Source organism: Rhinolophus sinicus, chromosome 3, assembly GCF_057876585.1.
Source record: "Rhinolophus sinicus isolate RSI-liver-muscle chromosome 3, RSI-T2T, whole genome shotgun sequence".
NCBI lineage: Eukaryota > Metazoa > Chordata > Mammalia > Chiroptera > Rhinolophidae > Rhinolophus > Rhinolophus sinicus.
In genome coordinates, this window is record NC_142503.1 from 147,638,070 (window position 1) to 147,658,174 (window position 20,105).

Consider the following 20,105-nt stretch of genomic DNA (forward strand, 5'->3'; position numbering starts at 1 on the left):
AAATGTAGTCTCTTATTCTTACTGAGCAGGAGAATTAAAATCATTGCATAGTGTAAAGAATATTGCCCTTAAAGTGGGAGCTGTAAATTAATATTGCTTTTTACTATGTGACTTTGAATTTATCTCCCTGCATTTTGTTTTGCTCATTCATAAAGTCTAAATAATTTCTATTGTTGAGAAGATAAAAAAATCAGTCTTCAGATGTGAAGTATGATCATAGATGAATTTTCTGGCAACACAGCACCCTGATTTACCTTGGGAAACTATTCTCCACTCTTCTCAATCCATAATTTTCTGATAAGGCTGACAATCTCCTTAGACCATTGATGGAGGTTATGATTCAAAACTAGATAGAGTTCTGCACACCCCTGGTCGTACTAGATTCTTTAGGGTGGACTTGCGACACTATTGCAAACCCCTCTTGAAACTTCTGTGAATATATTGACAGAACTGTACTCTCTTTTAGATATAATTGCTTAGCTCGTAGGATATATAAGTATGAGTTGATAGACATCTTTGTTACCAGTTGAGGACATTCAGCCCAAAAATCAATGTGACACATAGAAAAATTGAGCCGAGAGAGAGAGAATGTCACACTTTGACCACTTGATCCAAGCAATATGTACTCCTTAACTTCTCAAAAAACAATTTGAATTGAATTTCTGTCACTTGAAACTCAAGAAATTCTGAATACCAGCATCGTTAATATACTCATGTGCACACACACACGTTACTTTTAATTAAAATTTGCTAAATAACTAGAATTTTGCTCATAAATAGAATGGTGCAAGATCAGCCATATCTGATTTTGATGTCACATGCCCATTAGATGTTTGTCAGTTGATTTTTTTTTTGCCATTTTAATATTCCTATTTCCAAAAAATAAATTTGGTTAATTATCTGGTAGATTAATTGACATTTTAAAGGTGGACCCCTCCCCCCTTTATTTGCTTGTATTTTATTTATTTTTTACAGTAAATAATGAAATCATGAGACTAGTGATATTGTTCATGCAGGGACCAAAAGGTGAGAAGAGGACCAAGGTTAGAAATCTACAGACAATATATTATACACATGTAGAGAAAGAAGAGTCTATGAAAGAGAATAAAAATGAAGGCAAAGTCTCACAGAGCCAAGGGAGTAAAGGAAGCATTGCAGAGATGTGTTAAAGGTTTGCACATTTAAATACAACACAGAGACCCAATAAAATAGGACAAAAAGTTGCCCTTGGGATCAGCATTTAGGAAACTCTTAGTACTTAGTGAGCATGTTTTCATGAGATTTGTTGAGAGGTCTTTCAGTAAAATGAGAAGTGGGTAGATATTAAAAAATGGGAGTTGAAAAGTGGAGATAATTCATGAAGAATCATGGCTAAAAAGACAAGGAGGGAAATCTTATGTAAATAGTAGAACATAAGATCAGAGAGAGCTTAACATTTTTTTCACTTTGGAAGCCCCTGAGTATGTTGGTAGGCTGAGAAGAAGCCAGTTTAAAGGACGTGTGATATAAAAAAGGAGGGAATGATAAAGATAGGTCCCAGCTGAGAGAAAAATAAATGGATACCTGAGCATATGTAAATGTATTGGTCTTGAACAGGAAAGATAGCACCTCTGAAATCAGAAGAAAGAAGACAAAAGTATGTATCAGTGTGTACAAGTATGCTGATTGTGAATCAGAAAGCTGGGGAAGACCACTGCTAATAATTTAAACTTTCTTAGAAGTAGAAGGGAAGATTATATATGAGACAAGGAAATTTGACCCCTGAACAAGGAGAAACAGAGTTGGACATTTATTGGAGTGGCAAGACAGATTTTAGTCAGGTTACTGCAATAGGGGAGAGACTTAAGTGTAAACTGAGCTCATCTCTGTGGAAACAAAATGTGGGAAGCTTTTAAATTACTGAAGATATTGGTTGGGAGGGAGGTTGATCAATGTATTTAGGTCAGCTGTGGTTGCTAACTTGTACTTACCAAAGTTAGGCGCTTACCCTGGCACAAAGAATTGGAGATGGGCTCTTCCTTAATGACTACATTTCAAAAGGATGGCTCTCAGGTCTTTGAGAAAGACATTCCTGGGTTGTAGAAGATACATCATTAAGGGATAGAGAAAAAATACACAATTACAAATTTGCTAAAGTAGATGGAGGAAAAGGAGATCAGGAGCCCATAGTCAGGCTTTGGCTTGAACGAACAGCAAGTTCTTTTGGTAGCATTGAGCTTTCTCAGGCAGGCCTTCTAAGGGGGCTGGGACTTGACATCCTAGGGATATGGCCTTGTGCTAATGGAAGACTTGCTAGAGTTTGTTACCACATTGGGGTTCGAATTTCTCAAGATCGTACATTGATTTGAATAATTTAGGTGTGAATCCAGGTGATGAAGCGTGAAGCCTGATATACAGGCTGACGTTTAAGCAATCTCAATGAAAGCTCTCCAAATGTGTCCTGTAAAAAATCATGACAGAACGTTCAGTTTAGAGCACTTTGGAAAACTGAAACAGACAAATAGGCTTAAAAGTACACAACTACACAGTTAGAGTCATAGAAGAAGGGACTATGTAGCAGAGCCTGAATGAAGACAATCACACCCCTCCCATTTTGCCTACAGACTTCAATAATGTCTTTTAATATGGAGTAGGTTTTGAATGCCGCAGCATACTGCTTCATCATACCTTCAAGGTTTTGATCATTCGTGAGATTTATCGAATGCCTACTCTATGCCAAGCACTGGTCTGGGATGAAAAGCTCAATATAATTTCAACTACCCTGTTTCCCCGAAAATAAGCCTAACCGGACCATCAGCTCTAATGCGTCTTTTGGCGCAAAAATCAATATAAGACCCGGTCTTATTTTACTATAATATAAGACTGGGTCTTATCTAACATAGTATAATATACCACCAGGTCTTATATTAATTTTTACTCCAAAAGAAGCATTAGAGCTGATGGTCCGGTTAGGTCTTATTTTGGGGGGAACACGGTATTTATTGATTGTGTGCTATATACATTTGTTTAATTTGTCAGTAAATTGTATGTGATGCAGTCCATAAGGTGATGAAGTTCTATTCATGAATCTTTTTGTTTCCCACAATGTCCTGAATTCATAGAGTTCTTTTAGGTATTATTAATGAGACATGTTTGAATTGGAGCAGACCCAATTGACACTTTCAAGCAGCATCATTTTTCCTTTATTGGGCAGAATCTTTATACTGAAATGATTTCATCAGGTCTTGACATTTACATGATATTGCTTAATGTGATGAAGTTTGAATACATAACTAATGCATCCATGAGATTAGTTCTCTTGGTCCATTTGAGCTGTTATAACAAAATGCTATACACTGGGTAGCTTATAAGCAACAGAAATTTATTTCTCACAGGCTGGGAAGTCCAAGATCAAGGTGTCAGCAGATTTAGTGTCTGATGAGGACGAACTTTCTGGTTCATACGTGTCCTTCTTTTCATTGCATCCTCACATGGTCAGAAGAGCAAAGGATTTCTCTGGGATTCTTTTTATAAGAGCACTAATCCCACTCATGAGGGCTGTGCCTCATGACCTAATCACCCCCCCAAATCTCCATTTCCTAATACTATCACCTTGGAGGTTATGATTTCAACATACGATTTTGGGGGAATACAAACATATAGCCCATAGCATTTAGTAATGTTCTTCATTTGGTAAGTAGAATTGAAATCTTATGGTGGACTCTGTTTTGGTTTGTTTGCTTATATTTTATTTAATAGTTTTTTATAATAATAAGTTATTATAAGTAATACATTATAAGTAATGAATTCATGAGATTGGTGATGCCAAAAACTTATTTTGAATTTTATCAATCTATGAATTTATGAGTTACTTAATTTCCACACTTATAAAAAGAGAGTTGTAGTATTTACCTTGTAGAGTTGTCTGAAGTTTAAATGAAGTAGTGTTTTAGGTTCCTCACAGAGCCAAAGCCAGGCACATTCATGTATCAATATGGTGATATGATTCACTTTAAGACATGTTTAGGTAGTTTTAAATAATAACAAATTAAAAAATATTGCACAGAATGTACTGTACAGAAAAGGTGCTTGATATCCCTTCTATCCTAACCCAATTTATTTTCAGAAATAAAGTTTCCAGGAAGGTAGAGCATTTAATAATTCTAAGCTCTTTTAGTAAGAGCCTTTAGTTACATCTTGGTGACACACAGTATCCATACTGAGGGAAAGGATGGAAAAGTGAGGAAAAGTCAGGAACATCCCAAAATGTCTCAGCAGGAGAGCAAGGCTTAGTCACTGTGAGTACAGGAGCTGCTTCAGAAGTGTTGTCTCCAAGGGTAAGGCCCTACCAGAGCTGAGGGTTGAGAATGGTGGTACTAGAAATACGAGGCAGAGGTATTAGCTAAGCCTACTGGGACATCAGTACAGTGTTGGGCCATGATGTCTGGGACAAAGACAATGTCCAAGGAAGATGCACTTGGAACCAAGGTCAAAAAACAACAATCAGCTAGAGAGGCTTCATGCTAAACATTTTAAAATTTCTTAACTTTCCATGAACCAAATTTAAGATTGACCCTAGAATTTGGATGGAGCTCGACTTGAAGGTTTTTAACTTTCACCAGTTATGAATTGGTGTCAAGAATTGTGGGAAGTGTTAAAGGACACTAGAAAGATCATGAAGCTTGAACTAGGCAAGGTATTTCATTGCCTAATTTTCTACATTTTTCCTAGGTAGGTAGGACATAGCCTTTTGATGTAGAGAAATGGACTTAAAGACAGGGGCTACCCAATGGTACTAATGCCCAGCATGAAATAGTAAGGTTAAACGTGGATCATTGAGGTAGAGTGGACATATGTTTTCTTTGCCTACTCAGTACCTCTCTTGCATTCATAATCCATGTTGTTTGAGTTAATCTAAACCTCCAATGACAGAGGTAGACAGGTAAGCAAAGGTGGGCCAATCAATACACTCAATAACCTTAAAGCGATTGGTGAAGGATGGGCACATGACATTTCATCTAAGTTGTTATATTAATGGTCATAAAGTTGTTTTATAATATTCATTTAAGACCCTTTTAATGTTTGTAGGATCTCAAGTGATGTCCACTCATTTCATCCCTCACATAAGTAATTTGTGTTCTCACTCTCTTTCTCTCTCTCTCATTCCTTTTTCTTAATCAGTCTAGCTAGAGGTTTATAACCATCTTTTGGATGGATTTTCTCTATTATTTTTCTGTTTTCTATTTCACTGGTTTCTGCTTTTATGTATATATATATATAATTAGAAGGAAAAGATATATATATATATATATATATATATATATATATATATATATATATATATATATATATCTTTTCCTTCTAATTACCTTGGGTTTTATTTGGTCTTCTTTTACTAGCTTCTTCAGGTAGAAGCTTAGATTATTGCTTCTAGTTAATAGCTATAACCCCAAATTATATTGTGATGGGTTTTTATTTTAATTCATTTAAAATATTTTCTAAGTTCACTTGTGATTTATTATTTACAAATATGTTAGGGGAATTTCCAAGTAAGGTTCTGTTTTATTGCTCAATATAATTGCAAGTGGTATGATTTTGTTCCTTTTATTGAGATTTGTTTTTTTCTTTTGTTTTTTTATCAGTATATGGTGAATATTGGTGAATATTCCATGTGCATGTGTAAAAAAGAAGTATAGCCTGCAGTTATCAGACAGAATGTTCTTTGTCAATTAGGCCAAGCTGGTCCTTGGTGTTTTTCAGGTCTCGAATATCTCTACTGGTTTCTCTGCTTCCTTGTTCTACCAATTGGTATAGAATACCATGTATTGACATCTCCAAATATAGTTACGACTTTAAAATAATTACTGTTTTGTCTATTTCTTGTGTCATTCTTTCGCTTTTTACTTCATGTGTTTTGGAACTATGTTCTAGGTCACATACATATTTAGTAATTTTAATTCTTCTTGGCAAATGGACCCCTCTAACATTATGGAATTTCTCTCTCTATTCTTTGTGTTATTTCTTGTGATGAAGTCTGTGTTATCTCATATTAAGAGCAACTCCAGCTTTCTTATAATTAATGTTTGCATTATATAACTATTCATTACTTTCAATCAATAATTTTATATTTAAGGTGAATTTTTTTTTAGATCACATATAATTGAGTCTTGCCTTTGCATCCAATCTGATATCCTATGCCTTTTAGTTGGTATATTCTAAACATTTAAAATTAATGTGATTACATTTAAGGTAGAATTAAATCTCTCATGTTATTTATTTTTATGTGCCACATTGGTCTTTGTACCCTTTTCCTTTATTTCCTGCCTTCTTTTGAAATGGGTACTTTTTATGATTACATTTATCTCTACTATTACTGTACAGAGGTATAGTACCTACATTTTCTCATTTTATTTTTTAGTGATTAGGATTTACAATATGAAACTTTTAATTCCCATCGTCTACCTTCAAAAAATATTATATAACTTTGTATGTAAGCTATGAATCTTATAACACTATACGTTAATATCCACCCTATTTTTAACAATGTTGCCATATATTTTAAATTTACATAGGTTATACACTCCACAGTACATTGTTTTTACTTTGAATCACCATATATATGTTTCTCATTGCATGTTTTCACTTTTAATTAATTCAGATAGTCCATTGGATGATGGGTCACAAGATTCATATGTTCTGTTCCACAAAGTGTACCCTGATTAGTAGCAAGCACCAACTCTCTCTAAAGGGTATCCCTTGAGCTTCTAAAAGATGCCATGCCAGGGACTTATGAGACATTGGCATCAAGCAGCACTGAGAGCCGTGCTGACGACGGCAAGAGACCAAACAGGATAAGCAGTACGCTACATACACACATGCGTGAACATGCCTGCACTATATAGTGTGGCATGCGGGAATAATGGAGGTGTGCTGCATGTTTTAAAGAGGTTAAATAATGAATAAAATCTATGTATTTTTATATTTGCCCAAATATTTATCACCTTCAGCATCCCTTTTGTAGATATGTTTCTTCTTAGCATCGTTTTCCTTTTGCATGAAGAACTTCCTTCAACTTTTTTTTTTTGTAGTACAGGTCTGTTTTCATTTTCTGCTTGCCTTAATTTTTGAAAGATATTTTGCTGGATATAGAATTATAGATTGAGTATCCCCCCCATTTAATCTCTTTAAAGATTGCTGTTTGATTGTCTTTTATATTGCACTGTGTCTGATACAAATCTGCAGTCATTCTTTGTTGCACTGAAATAATTTATTTCTTTTCCTGGCTCCTTTAAAATGTTTTTCTCTTTACCACTAGCGTTTAGCAATTGGATAATAATGAGCCTTCAGGGGTTTTCTTTATGGTCTTTCAACTTGGGATTTATTGAGCATATTTGATTTATGAGTTTATCATTTTCATCAAATTTGGAAAAATTTTGGCCATTATTTCTCTTCTTTCCTCTTCCTCCCCTTCCTCTTCCTCCACCTCCCCCTCCTCATTATTATCATTATTATTTATTTTTCCTCTTCTCCTTTCTCTCTTTTGTGAGATTCAGTTGCTGATTTATTAAATCTTTTGATAATTTCCCACATGTCACTGAGACTCTAGTCATTTGTTTTTTCAGTCCCTTTTCTTTTTCCCTCTTTCTGTATGTACTTCATTTTGGAAAGTTCTATTATTATGTCTTCACATTCAGTGATCTTTACTTCTGCATTGTCTAATCTGTTGTTCTTATCCTATGAAGTTTTTATTTCAGAAATTTTACTTTGGTATCTCTTGAAGCATTATTTTGTTCTTTTTTATCTTACATTCCCTTCATTAATTTCATTTTTCTCTTACATTCTTGATCATGTATAGCAAATTTAAATCAACTGTTTAAACATCCTTCTCTGTTAGTTCCAGAATCACTGTCAAGCCTAAGTAAGTTTCTGTTTATTGTTTTTTCTCATAGTTATTGGCCACATTTTTCCTGTTTCTTCATATATCTACTTGCTTTGGGTTGGATGCTAGAAATTTTATTTATTTATTTATTTATTTATTTATTTATTTATTTATGATCAAATAGACATATAATATTATATTAGTTTCAGGTATATAGCGTAATGATTGATTTGATATTTGTATATATTGTGAAATGATCACCACCATAAGTCTAGGTAACATCCATCGCCATACATAGTTAAAAAATATTTTTTCTTATGATGTAAATTTTTAAAACCTATAGGCATTTTAAATTTTGTGTTATCAAATGCATAGATTTTGCTATTTTCCTGTAAAGGGTGCTGGACTTTTCTGGAGACAGTAAGATTAACTCATGTGTCAGTTCGATCATTCTGAGGCTTGTTTTAAAGTTTCTTTAGGGTGCATATAGGATAGTCTACACTTCAACCCCAATTCTAATGCCTGAATTTTATGCAGTTTCTAATAAATATACTTTATGCTCACTAAGGCCTTTTGCTTTGGCTGTTAGGAACTTGAATGATTCCAGGCTATATGTGAGATGTGGGAATTTTTCATCTTACAGCTTTCTGCAAATTGTTCTTTCCCTAGAAGTTGTTTCTAGTTTGGCCTCATGGCCAACCAGAAAACTTTAATGTCTTCTGTCAGACATTATGCAGATTGCTATTCAGCCACAGACTTAAGGTGACCCCAAAATGAATTTCTAGAACTTTTTCCGTGCATAGCTTTTATCTCTCATGTACTCTTTCTTGGAAATTTTAGCCACCTCTTCTTCACTGAAATCTGAGCTCCTTCTCTAGGTGGTTTTCGGTCACTTCCGGGTCATTGCATGGAAATTGCCTTAAGGTAGAAAGTATGAGCAATTATAAGGTTTATCTCATTTGTTTTATTTCTCTCTGACATAACAGCCCTACACTAACTACAGTCCAATATTTGAAAATATATATTTTTTCTGTATTTCTTCTAGTTTTCTAGTTATTTATGGTAGTTGGTTAATTTTAGATTCCGGTACTCCTTCATGATTGAAAGTGGAAATCAATTTATCTGCGTTTTGGGTTGCTAATGGTGAAATAGAGAAAAGAGTGTTATATATCTCAGTAAATTGCTGGAGAACTCACTCGATCTTTAAAGGACAATTTTAATAACCGATTTGCCCCACAAAGTAGTAGTTGAACATATAAGAGAAAGATAGGAATATTTGACTCAGATGAACACACAAACCAAACACATCCTGGGCTCATAAACTTTGATTTCTGACTCTATGCTGTGACTTGGCTTATGCATCCAACTCCCTGAGATATGTGTATTCTTAGGTAGGAGCTACTTGCCCGAAGTCCTCTCCAGAGAATTTGTTCATGTTCATTCAGCAGGAGATATTCGAATCATTGTAACTTAAGGTTTTATTATTCCAAGTAATTTTGAATTTTAGATGGGAGCCTTTAAACTGAGAAACACTTTTGAATCCGAAATGATTTACTTGGATATTGGTTTTATACTGTCATGGTGTTAAGAGGCATTTGAAATTAATCTACATTTTTTTTTAAAAATGAGCTTTTTCTATTTTAATCCCTTAACAGGAAAAAGAGACAGAGAAATAGCATAGAAGAGGAAAAGATGATAGAATATAGCATAAAATACCATGGTGACAGGCTGGAGCCAGGTTATAGATTTTTAAACACTGGGAATTAGTAATAAGAAGGAGGAGAGGGAAGGGGAAGGGGAAAAGAATAAGGAAGGTGATGGTATTTGAAAAAGAAGACTGCCTAATACGAAATGTTAAGTTTTTTGTGTTTCTGTGATGTAAATACTTCTAATATCGCAAATAATTAGTAGACTTTGCTAGATGCAAAAATAAATAAGTAAGTGAATTTTGTAGAAATTAAGGAAGAGTGTTAGTTTCCACATCTGGCAGAACAGAATTAGCATGCATGAGATTCAAAGGTTACCCTGACCTGAGCTAGTATTGGGAAGAGAAACTCCGAGTCAGATTTGGGAATGTAAACTCCTGGGAATTTTTTGGAAATCTGAGAGAAGACATTAAAGTTTTCAAACTCCATGGAAGAGATTTCTAGCAAAATATTATTATAGATCTACTCAGCAGAATGACCCTAAGTGACTTCTGTGTTAACCCCAAGTTCTGTGCTGCCTAACGCCAGTAATGCTCTAAGAGGCACTGAACATCTATTATTAACCTACTTTTGCTCTCAGCGGCAGTCTGCTAGGAGAAAATTATGCAGAGAAAATATCCATTTCTTCCTGAGATTCTGGCAGTGTATTAGGAGAAAAATTGTGTGAAAAAATGAAATGATTTAATATAGCTGTTATATGATAAACTAGCTCTTTTTAGGTGACGCCTTATTAGGCTGAAAGTACAGTGGTGAGCAGATGTGAAGGTTTTCTTCAATACTACTTAAAATAATGAATGTAAAGTTATTTTTAAAACAGTTTAGTCACCCAGAATTTATTTCCTCCCAAAGGCGGTTCATAAATTAAGATTTACAGTTAACATGCTGCTTTCTTAATTTGGAATATGTTAGTATAAGAAAATGACAGACGTTATTTTGGGTCTTCTAATTGGGCTCTTGAAAAAATGGTATTTTTATGTTCTACATGAATGGTATATGTCACTTTTAATTTCTTCAATTTTGATATGTACATCTATAATATTGGTGGTTAGATAGAAATGAGAGTAGGCAATATATTAACTAGTATTTTGTCAATTGGCACTGTTTTATAGCACATTTGCACACAATGAAAACTGAAGATAATATAAAATGCTGTAAGATTTTGAATCATTTGTTTAGAAATATTATCAAATTCAATTACGCTTGATTTCATTTTAGTATTGTGACATGACTGATACAATTTTCAATGATAAAATAACTCACAGTTGAATATCATACATTGTCTCATTTTTTCCTCATAATGAGATTTGGAAACAGATTCAGAAAAATAATGCTTGCTTGTGGCCTAATGGCTAACACATTGTCTCTTACATTTTACAAGTGTAAATATGCACAGAGCTCATATTCATGATTTATTTTAATCCTCAAAAGAATTGATATAATGGTTGGAATAAACACTCAGCAGGACGTAGTCACAGTTGCATGCTTCAACTATAATTTTATGCCATAGACATATTTTATTTGAGATTGAAATATTAAGAAGTTCTTGTATGCATTTAGAAATTCTCCTAGGCAATGATGTTTAATATTTGAAGTCGGCTAAATTTAAATATTGAAAATTACTAACTTTGTCTTTTTTTCTTTTTCCGTATTGCATTTTGCAAATGAGCATGTGCTATTCACAGAACAATAAAGCTAGTTACAATGCCTTCATCAAAGCAGTTAATAACCACAGTAAAACAATATAAAACAAAATGAAAAAAAAAACCTCTATGTATTTTTTATAATATTTTGATGTTATCTTAAACATTTGAGTATTTAAACATTAATAAAGTTGTGGGATGAAGGAAATAACTTGTACAGTTATTGATTGTATTTGCCAGATGAATTGACTCTTTTAAACTCTTTTTTTCAGTCCAAACTTAACATATTACCTTGATTACCTCACAAAAACAAATTTCACACATGAATGGATATTCTGAGCCTTATTTCAAAATTTCACAGACTGGTGAAATTGAAAGGAAAACAAATGAAAAGGTTGGCCCAGGTTTCTTAGTGTTTCCTATCGCCAGTGAAAGCATTAAACAACAACAAAAAATAAATAAAAGTATCCGCAATTATAATTTTTCATAAAAGAGAGGATATGTGAACACCCATGAAAAGAAAGGTTACAATCTCATATGGAACAAGTCTTGGAGAAGAACAGTTTATAAAACAAATCCCCTCTCTTTTTCTCTCTCATGTTTATTTTTCATAGTTCATGCTTTGAACTTCCAACCTCATGTTCAGAAAACTTCACCTAAATGGGTATCAAGGGAACAAACTCTCGGCTGTTACCCAGACGCTGTTTTTATCTCTCTGGCCAGATTCTTGACTCCACACCCCATTTCTGATACCTGCTTGTGATGTCTTTCCATTGCGTAATCTTTATGATTCCACTCTTGGTTTTGGTGACCTGAGTTTTCTATCAGGGTTTGGCTTTGTCATTCTGTGCTGTTTTACGGTGAGAAATCCCTGCGTTAATCCTTTGCCCTTGGAATCCCCACCCCAACTGTGCTTGCCCAGCTTTGATAAAAACAAAACAAAACAAATCTCAGACATATTTTTTCCCACCTGAATCACATTTCAGGTCTGCTCGTTATATCAGCAAGTGCATCTTCTCTTCCTAGATATTAATGCTTCTTTGTTGCCCATGACAGTTAAAAGAAGAATACATTTGCTTCATTGTACAATACAGTTGTCTAGTATTCTTAGGCTTTGAAGATGTGTGTGTTTGTTGTTGTTGTTGTTCTGTTTTTTATTACTTAAAAACTAATTTACTGAGGTGAGAGTCACATAATATTGTGTTTTTCAATAATATTGTACAGGTTATTCCTATAACCTGAAATTTTCAAAATTAAAGAAAGATGTTTTGAAGATCTTCCATCAATTAACTTAGAGTTGAAGAGAACCATAGAGATCATTGTCCCACCATTCCACTCACAATACATAGTAAAAATATTTCAATCAAATGGTCATTCAACCTCTATTTGGAAACTTCTAGTCATGAGGAGGCCATTGCCACATTAGCTTAAGCATCATCATTAGAAATTGCTCTCTTAGGATTATCTGAAATCTGTAAGTCTATATCTTTTTCTAATGCTAGTCCTTCGACTGTTTGAAGATAGCTGTCAAATTCCTCAAGAGTCTTTCCCCCTCCTCCTTCCTCTCTCTCCTCCTCCTCCTACTACTTCTTCTTTTAATCAAAATTTATTAGGGTGACAGTAGTTAGTAAAATTACATAGATTTCAGGTGTACAATTCTGTAATACATCATCTATATATCCCATTGTGTGTTCACCACCCAGAGTCAGTTCTCCTTCCATCACCATATATTTGATCCCTTTTACCCTCATCTGCCACCCCCCGCCCCCCTTACCCTCTGGTAACCACTAAGCTATTGTCTGTGTCTATGAGTTTTTGTGTCTTCATTTGTTTGTCTTGTTCTTTTGTTGTTTTCAGTTTTATATCCCACATATAAGTAAAATCGTACGGTTCTTGACTTTTTCTGTCTGTTATTTCACCCACCATAATCTCAAGATCCTTCCATGCTGTCTAATCTTTCTTTCTTTAGGTTAAATATCCCTAATTGTTTTGACCATTTACTTTTCATATGACTTGTTTCTCATATTCCTAATCTTTTAGACTTATTTTTTCTAAATACGTTAACAACTTTAGTGGTGTTCCAATTCACATTGACTCCGAAAGCTAGACACAATATTCCTGAAAACAGTCTTCAAAACGGAGACTAATACACTACTTCTTTTGAGTCATGTGGAGAAAATGCTCTTATTAAGACAATGTCAGACTGGGTTAGATTCTTAAAGGTGTTCATGTAAATTTTGTGATCAGCTAAAATCCCTAGGTTTAATCTTTGCTGTCAAAGCAGGTTCTTTTTATGCAGTTCTTGTACATTTAAATTTCTGAACCAAAATTTGGGGCTTCAGATTTATCATTGTTAAAATTAATCTTCGCAGCACATTTCAGCATTCACTGTAAGGTGGAGATACTTCACATTATAGAATAAGGGCATTTGCAATTTTAATTTTATTATTTATACCATTAGCTATTTCTCTCTATTTCCTATTATTTACACATTCAATTTAGTTTTTTAAAAAAATAAATCTATGTCGGTAATAAATTTTAAAATGAATCTGTTCAAGGATTCTATATTTGAGACCTCCTATCATGTTTATACTTTGTCAATTCATGGTATTTGGGAATAATTGTCTAAAAGCCATGAATCCAATTAAGCATATTTTATTATTCAGACCATGCTTTTATACAAGCTTATAAATAGGAACTTTATTGCTTACAATCGAAAAGATAATGGTAACTGAATAGTCATCTCAAACATAAAATGACCCAATTCAGTAATTTTTGCATATATTATTTTTGTTTCCTGTAAGTTCATTAGACTATTTCTATCAAAAGAAATTTATAAAAAATGTGTTTCTTATCTCAGTCCTCTAGAAAGTGAACCTGAGGCAATAATTAAATAAAATGTTGCTGCCTAAAGAGGTGTGAACATGTGTGCGGTGAGATAGAGGAAAAAGAAAAGCGAGACAAAGAAAGCCGTGAAACACAGTGAGGTGGAAACAGACCCAGCAGGTTGCTCAGTGGACGTGTTCGCTTGGCATTCACTACTTCCCAGAGGATTGTAACGGGGAGTGGCACCTCAGAGTAGTCTATGGAAGAGTTAAAAGGGAGAACTATATCTGCCTAGTTCTGTGCTGTCTCCTGCTTTGCATGAATTAAAGTTTGTGTACATTAACTTCCCGTCTATCTACCAGTCCAGCTGTCTTGTCCCTCCAACTTAATTCTCACCTGATACATCTGCACCAGCCAGTGTATGGTTAGGAGAAATCAGATCTCAAACCTAGAATTAAACCAGCTGGACTAGTCTGCTCAGGCAGCTATAACAAAATACCATAGACTGTAGACTGGGTGGCTTAAACAATAGAAATGTATTTCTCACAGTTCTGGAGGCTGGGAAGTCGAAGATCAGGGTGCCAACATGGTCAGGTTGTCATAGAGCTCTCTTCCTGGATTGCAGATGACTGCCTCCTGGCTGTGTCCTTACATGGAAGGAAAGAGAGAGGAGAGAGAGAGAGAGAGAGAGAGAGAGAGAGAGAGAGAGAGAGAGAGAGAGAGAGAGAGAGAGACAGAGAGAGAGAGAGAGAGAGAAAGAGAAAGGAAATGAGAATGAGATACCTCTGGTGTCTCTTCTTATAAGGGCACTAATTCCATCATGAAGACCCCACCCTCATGACCTCATCTAAACCCAACTATCTCCCAAAGGCCCCATCTCCAATTATCATCACATTGGAGGTTAAGGGTTCAATGGATGGATCTGGAGGGGGAGCACAATTCAGTCCATAGCATCCACCACTGGCCACCCCCCACCTAAGTTCATGTTCTCTCATGCAAAATACACTCATTCTATTCCAACAGTCCCCAAACCTTTAATTCATTATAGCATCAATTCTAGGGTCTAAAGTCCAAAGTCTCATCTAAATATCATCTAAATCAGATGGCGGTAGGATTCAAGATGATTCATCTTTAAGCAAAATTCTTCTCCGTCTGTGAACCTGTGATACCACACAAGATATATGCTTTCAAGATACAGTGGTTGAGAGGCATAAGATAAATACTGCCATTTCAAAAGGGAGAAATTGGAAAGAACAAGGTGACAGGTCCCAAGCAAGTTCAAAACCTAGGAAGGCAAATCTATTAGATCTTAAGGCTTTTGAGCTAATCATCACTCAAATGAACTGCTTTTACTTGTATCTGTGCATCAAGGTGTTTTCTTCCAGGGAAATCCAACCTAAAACACTAATTCAAACAGAATTTCAATTAAAAATAATACTCATGTCTATATAAACTGATTAGAAATATGTACATTGAATTAGCAATATCTGTTATTACTGGGGATGGTGAGATTATAGGTAGGCATTTTTTTTCTTTTTACTTATTTGCAGTATCTTTAATGAACCTAGAAGAAGGGGGGAAGAAAAGAAAGTTATTTTAAACAGGAAAAATCAACAAATGCTTTCCCCCTTGTTGACTCTCAATCCCATTCTTATTTCAATCCCCTCAAAGGAAAGGTATTTAATATGAGTTCCATTGATTTGCAGTGCAGACTTATTGCATAATTATTCGACTATAATGGCTTTCAGTCAAAGAAATATTAATGGTAATACAGGCCTCAGGCAGTTTCCGTAGCAAGTGAATTTCAGTTCTAAACTTTCAATATTCTCTTTGCATTGGCTACATCTTTAAATATTTCAGAGCTAAAAAATTCTTTTTCACTAGAAAAGGATTGGCCTGTAGAAACCAATAGTGTTTGGAGAATTATAGATATCGATATACCTGCAGGATACCCTCTTCCTAGATTGTATTATTTATTATACGGTAACACTGAGTACTCTAGATGAAAAGATATCAAACCTTATGATGGACTTCAGAAATATTCATTTTCACAAAAGCTTGAAGGGCACTTGTTTGACTGTCATTCAATTCTATTTGTAAGGATGGCCCAGCATTCTGAAATCCATTGAACTGATTTACTATATCAGTAATTAAGGAAAGTACATGATAGGTACCGTAAAAGGCATTTGATGAAGTTCAATATCCATTTCTGAGGAACATCTTTTTTTTATCAGGAATTAACAGCAGAAATCATACTCATAGAGAAACAGTAGAGGAATTTCCAATACATTTAGGAAAAAAGACACGGATATCCACTCTCATTACTATTATTTAACATCAGACTACAGGACAAAGGATATAAATGAGCGGTTACAGAAGGAGAAATGGAAGTGAACAGTAAACAATAAACATGAGAAAACATGGTCATCTGTAGTAATAATAGGAACAAAAATGAAAACTACAATAAAATACAATTTTTAACTATCAGATAAAACATTAACAGTGCTCGATTTTGATGCAATTGCTCCCTGTACCTAAGCTCTTTTTATGTTTGTCCCTCTGTTAGTGCCCTCACTTCTTTACGAAATAATGAAAATAACTTTACAACTAGTTTTTGTTGTTGTTGTTGTTGTGTTGTTTTTACTAATTCCAAAGCCTCAAGACATCCACGGAATGTCAATGGCTTTCTCTTCTGGGAAAAAAAAAAAAAAGAACTGCAGATGGAAAAGGTCTGAGTAGTTGAGAGAGGGGTGGGGTGGGATCTGGAGAGAGCCTGGTCCTGTGGACAGTGGATGGCTTTTCCTAAAGTGTCTAAGAATAAACACACCTTGCCACCATGAGGATTGATTTCCTTCCTGCCCATTACTATGATTTGGATCCTATTTCCTGTAATAACACTTACATTATTTTGCTAAGGTGCACTTTTCCCCTCCTTGTTCAAGGTTATATTACAAACCTTTATTACATTAATCTATTTCTGAATAGAAAATGGCCAAATTACTGCTCTCTCTCATCCCCAGAAATCTCCACTGACCACCTGACTGGATTTGCAGGAGGCAGGGAGGAGTAGAGGACATTTTAGTGCACTACCACCTCACTAGCAATTGGAGAAGCAATTGTATTACATGCTTGCACTGATTAAAAACAAACAATCAATCAAACAAAAAAGAAACCACAGCCAGGAGCCATTCGGACTGGTAGTCTATGGTTCTTTATAACAACAGGACTAATTTAAAGGAAGAAAGTAGGTACAATGATCCATGGGAGGATCAAACCCTGATTTCTTTCCTGGATCTGGAGGCTGAATGCTGAGCTCATGTTAACTGTGCTGCAGAGGCCAGACGAGAGATGCGTGGAGACCTAATAGTCCATGCAGACTGCCCCAGTAGGGTCCTTATCTCTGCTGAAGTACAGGGTATTCTTGCTTGGGAAAGTGCCCTGTTCACAGAAAGTCATTTATCTCCTCTTGTGAAACCACAGGCAGTTAAAATTGTTGATTTTTGCTTTTGGCCAAATCATAAAGAGCTAAAAATAACCCATATAGTCTGGAGAAATGAAAATAAATTAAAATTTGAAGCTAAAAACTTGATGCCATTACTCAGGGATGTGGAAAAATTGATGTTTTCTCTAGAGACTTTACCGATGGGCAGATTTAAAAGCAAGAAGGATCAAAAATAGAGACAGCTAACTGGTAGTCCCCTGCAGTGGATGAGACAGGGGTTGGAAGGCATGAAGTTTTAGGGCAGTGGATGACCAGAGGTCCTGCCGTTACAGAGGACTGCCACATGGCGCAGAAGACCTTTGCAATCATCAAGTGGCCAGCCCCACCTGCTTAGAGGCTGTGTGAGTCCCAGAGGAGACGTCACATAGCTCATGAACTACCTAAAAGGAAATGTTCATAAAGTGGCATAAACGTTCCCACTTTGTTTTCATTTGAATACATTTCATAAGAGGAAAACCATTATTATTTACCTCCATGATGTTATGTAGTGCTTCATAAAAGGAGAATCCATAGAAACTCCCTTGTGGGTTTACTCATTTTTCTTTCAATATTAGGATATAGTATTTCCCGTCTCCTTGAAAACAGCTTATTCATAATATTTCGGGGGTGGAATCCTGTAGCTTTGTTCTAAATACTTTAATTTTTGCAATATCATATTACGCAGAGATCAAATCCTTCGGTTTCCTCATTATTTTTATATAACACTGTTTTGTCTAAATCCTCTTTCAATGAAACATTGGAAATATTATGTCTTAAGTTCACCATGTCTCACCCACCAGAAATGCTTTTTTTCCTACTTTGCTTCTCTCCTTCAAGCAGTTAATTTATATTTTTACATAACATTGAGATACATTGAATGTTGCTAACTGTCCCCCGAATATGTATTCTCCCCTTTTCTATGACAAAACTCCTACCTTTTAGCTGTATATACCATTCCTTTTCCCCTTTTCCTTTTCTTTTTCCCACTAGCTGGAATGGAGATGTCTTGAGCCATGTAGATGAGTGTATCATCTCACTGACGGCATAGCATCAAAATCGAAGGGTCCTTGGCCATCCAACTTGTCTTTTATGGACTGCTTATACCAGAAAAATCCATTTTATCTTATTTAAGGAAACATAGTTTGCTTAGTCATCTGTTATAGCCCTGAGCCTATGTCCTAATTAGCACAAGCTTCGAATGTGTACCGGGTAATTGTTGACCATTTTATGTGCATTATCACATTTAATCTTCATAAGCACTCTGTAAGGTGGGTCTTGTCTTTATTTACATTTTACAAATGATTAAAGCAAGGGAGAGAGGTTTAAGAAGTTTGACCAAGGCCACACAGCTAATAAATGGGAGAACTATAGTCTGCTCTGAACCATCATCACACCTTACCTTTGCTCACATATCCCTTCCCTCATTCCTCACTTATAATTAAGACCAAGGCCTGTGACAACAGTGTTGGAATCTATTCCTTTCTCCCCAGTTCCACTACCACAAGTCATCTTCATTCTCCCCAATTAGTTTCCTAGCTGTCAGTAATATTCTCCTCTGATTCTAATTTATTCTCATTAAACCTCCAAAGTTACCTGTCCCCCAAATAAATTTGAGTGCTGTAATGTGGCCCTTGAATTCCCTGTCAAATTATTTTACAAAGGTCTTCAATTACAAAGACCTTCATTTATGAGATGGCTCTTAGAATGTCTTAATGGCCTCCTTATTTTTGTTCCACTTCCCCTGCGAACCCCACCTCCCCCATTCTCTAGGCTCCAGTGATACTCTTTGACCTTGCATGCTCTGCCATGTTCAGCCTTGTTTGTTCTTGCCTTGGAATTTTAGCACGTGCTTGAAGCATTAATTCTTGCTCCCTCCTGGCTGACTCCTCTTTTTCCCTCAGGTTCAGCCTGTGTCTGTATTTCGGAAAGCATTCTCTGAGAATTCTAAGTCTACGCCAGCTGATTACTTTTGTAGCAACCTCTGCTTGCTTATATCAGGTATAACTGTCTGCTTTTCTGTCTGATGTATTCCTGACAAGGCCATGAACTCCTTGAGGGCCAATCTGATTTGTTTATTGCTGCATTCCAGCTGACAGCACCATGCCTGGCACAAAGTAGGCCTTTAATAAGTGGATCTTGGATGACTGAATAAACGGGTGCAATTAGGAGGGAGCAGCAGATGTCCATGAGGCTTTCTAGGCCTCAGCCCATGGCCAGGGTTCAGGTCTGAAATTGTGAATTCAGACCTCAGAAGTATTGATTTCCTTCATGCTCACCTAGCATCTTGATTCAAACAAGCACTTTAAATGGACCAGCCTAACATCAAGCCTGTTACCAGTTAAGTTAGGAGAGTAACTATGATGAAGGTGAGTGCTGTGCTCTAACTATTCAGCTTGTAATTACGTACCAGCTACCCCCAAAAAATATCTATGCAGGAAAAAATTCCCTGGTGCTGGTTTCTGCAGCTGTCGGTGTTGGGAATGTTCATACAGTGGGTATGTGGTGCGGGTGAAGCCAGAAATGCTCAGGGGACCCACAGAAAGCACCTATTGTGATGCATTACAATGACCTCTGATCTAAGATTCAGGAAATCT

At 35.6% G+C, this 20,105-nt stretch overlaps 1 long non-coding RNA gene across 2 annotated transcripts in view; it reads right to left on the minus strand.

The window, feature by feature from the left end:
• The window catches only part of LOC109455492 (uncharacterized), a 108,270-nt gene that overhangs the window by 10,895 nt on the left and 77,270 nt on the right, over positions 1-20,105 (minus strand). Inside the window, exon 3 of one of the 2 annotated variants that reach the window (XR_012494750.2) lies at positions 14,578-14,670. This is a non-coding gene — a long non-coding RNA (uncharacterized LOC109455492). Of the gene's footprint in view, positions 1-14,577; positions 14,678-20,105 lie in introns of both variants that reach the window. The other variant, XR_012494749.2, reaches the window with a different exon arrangement.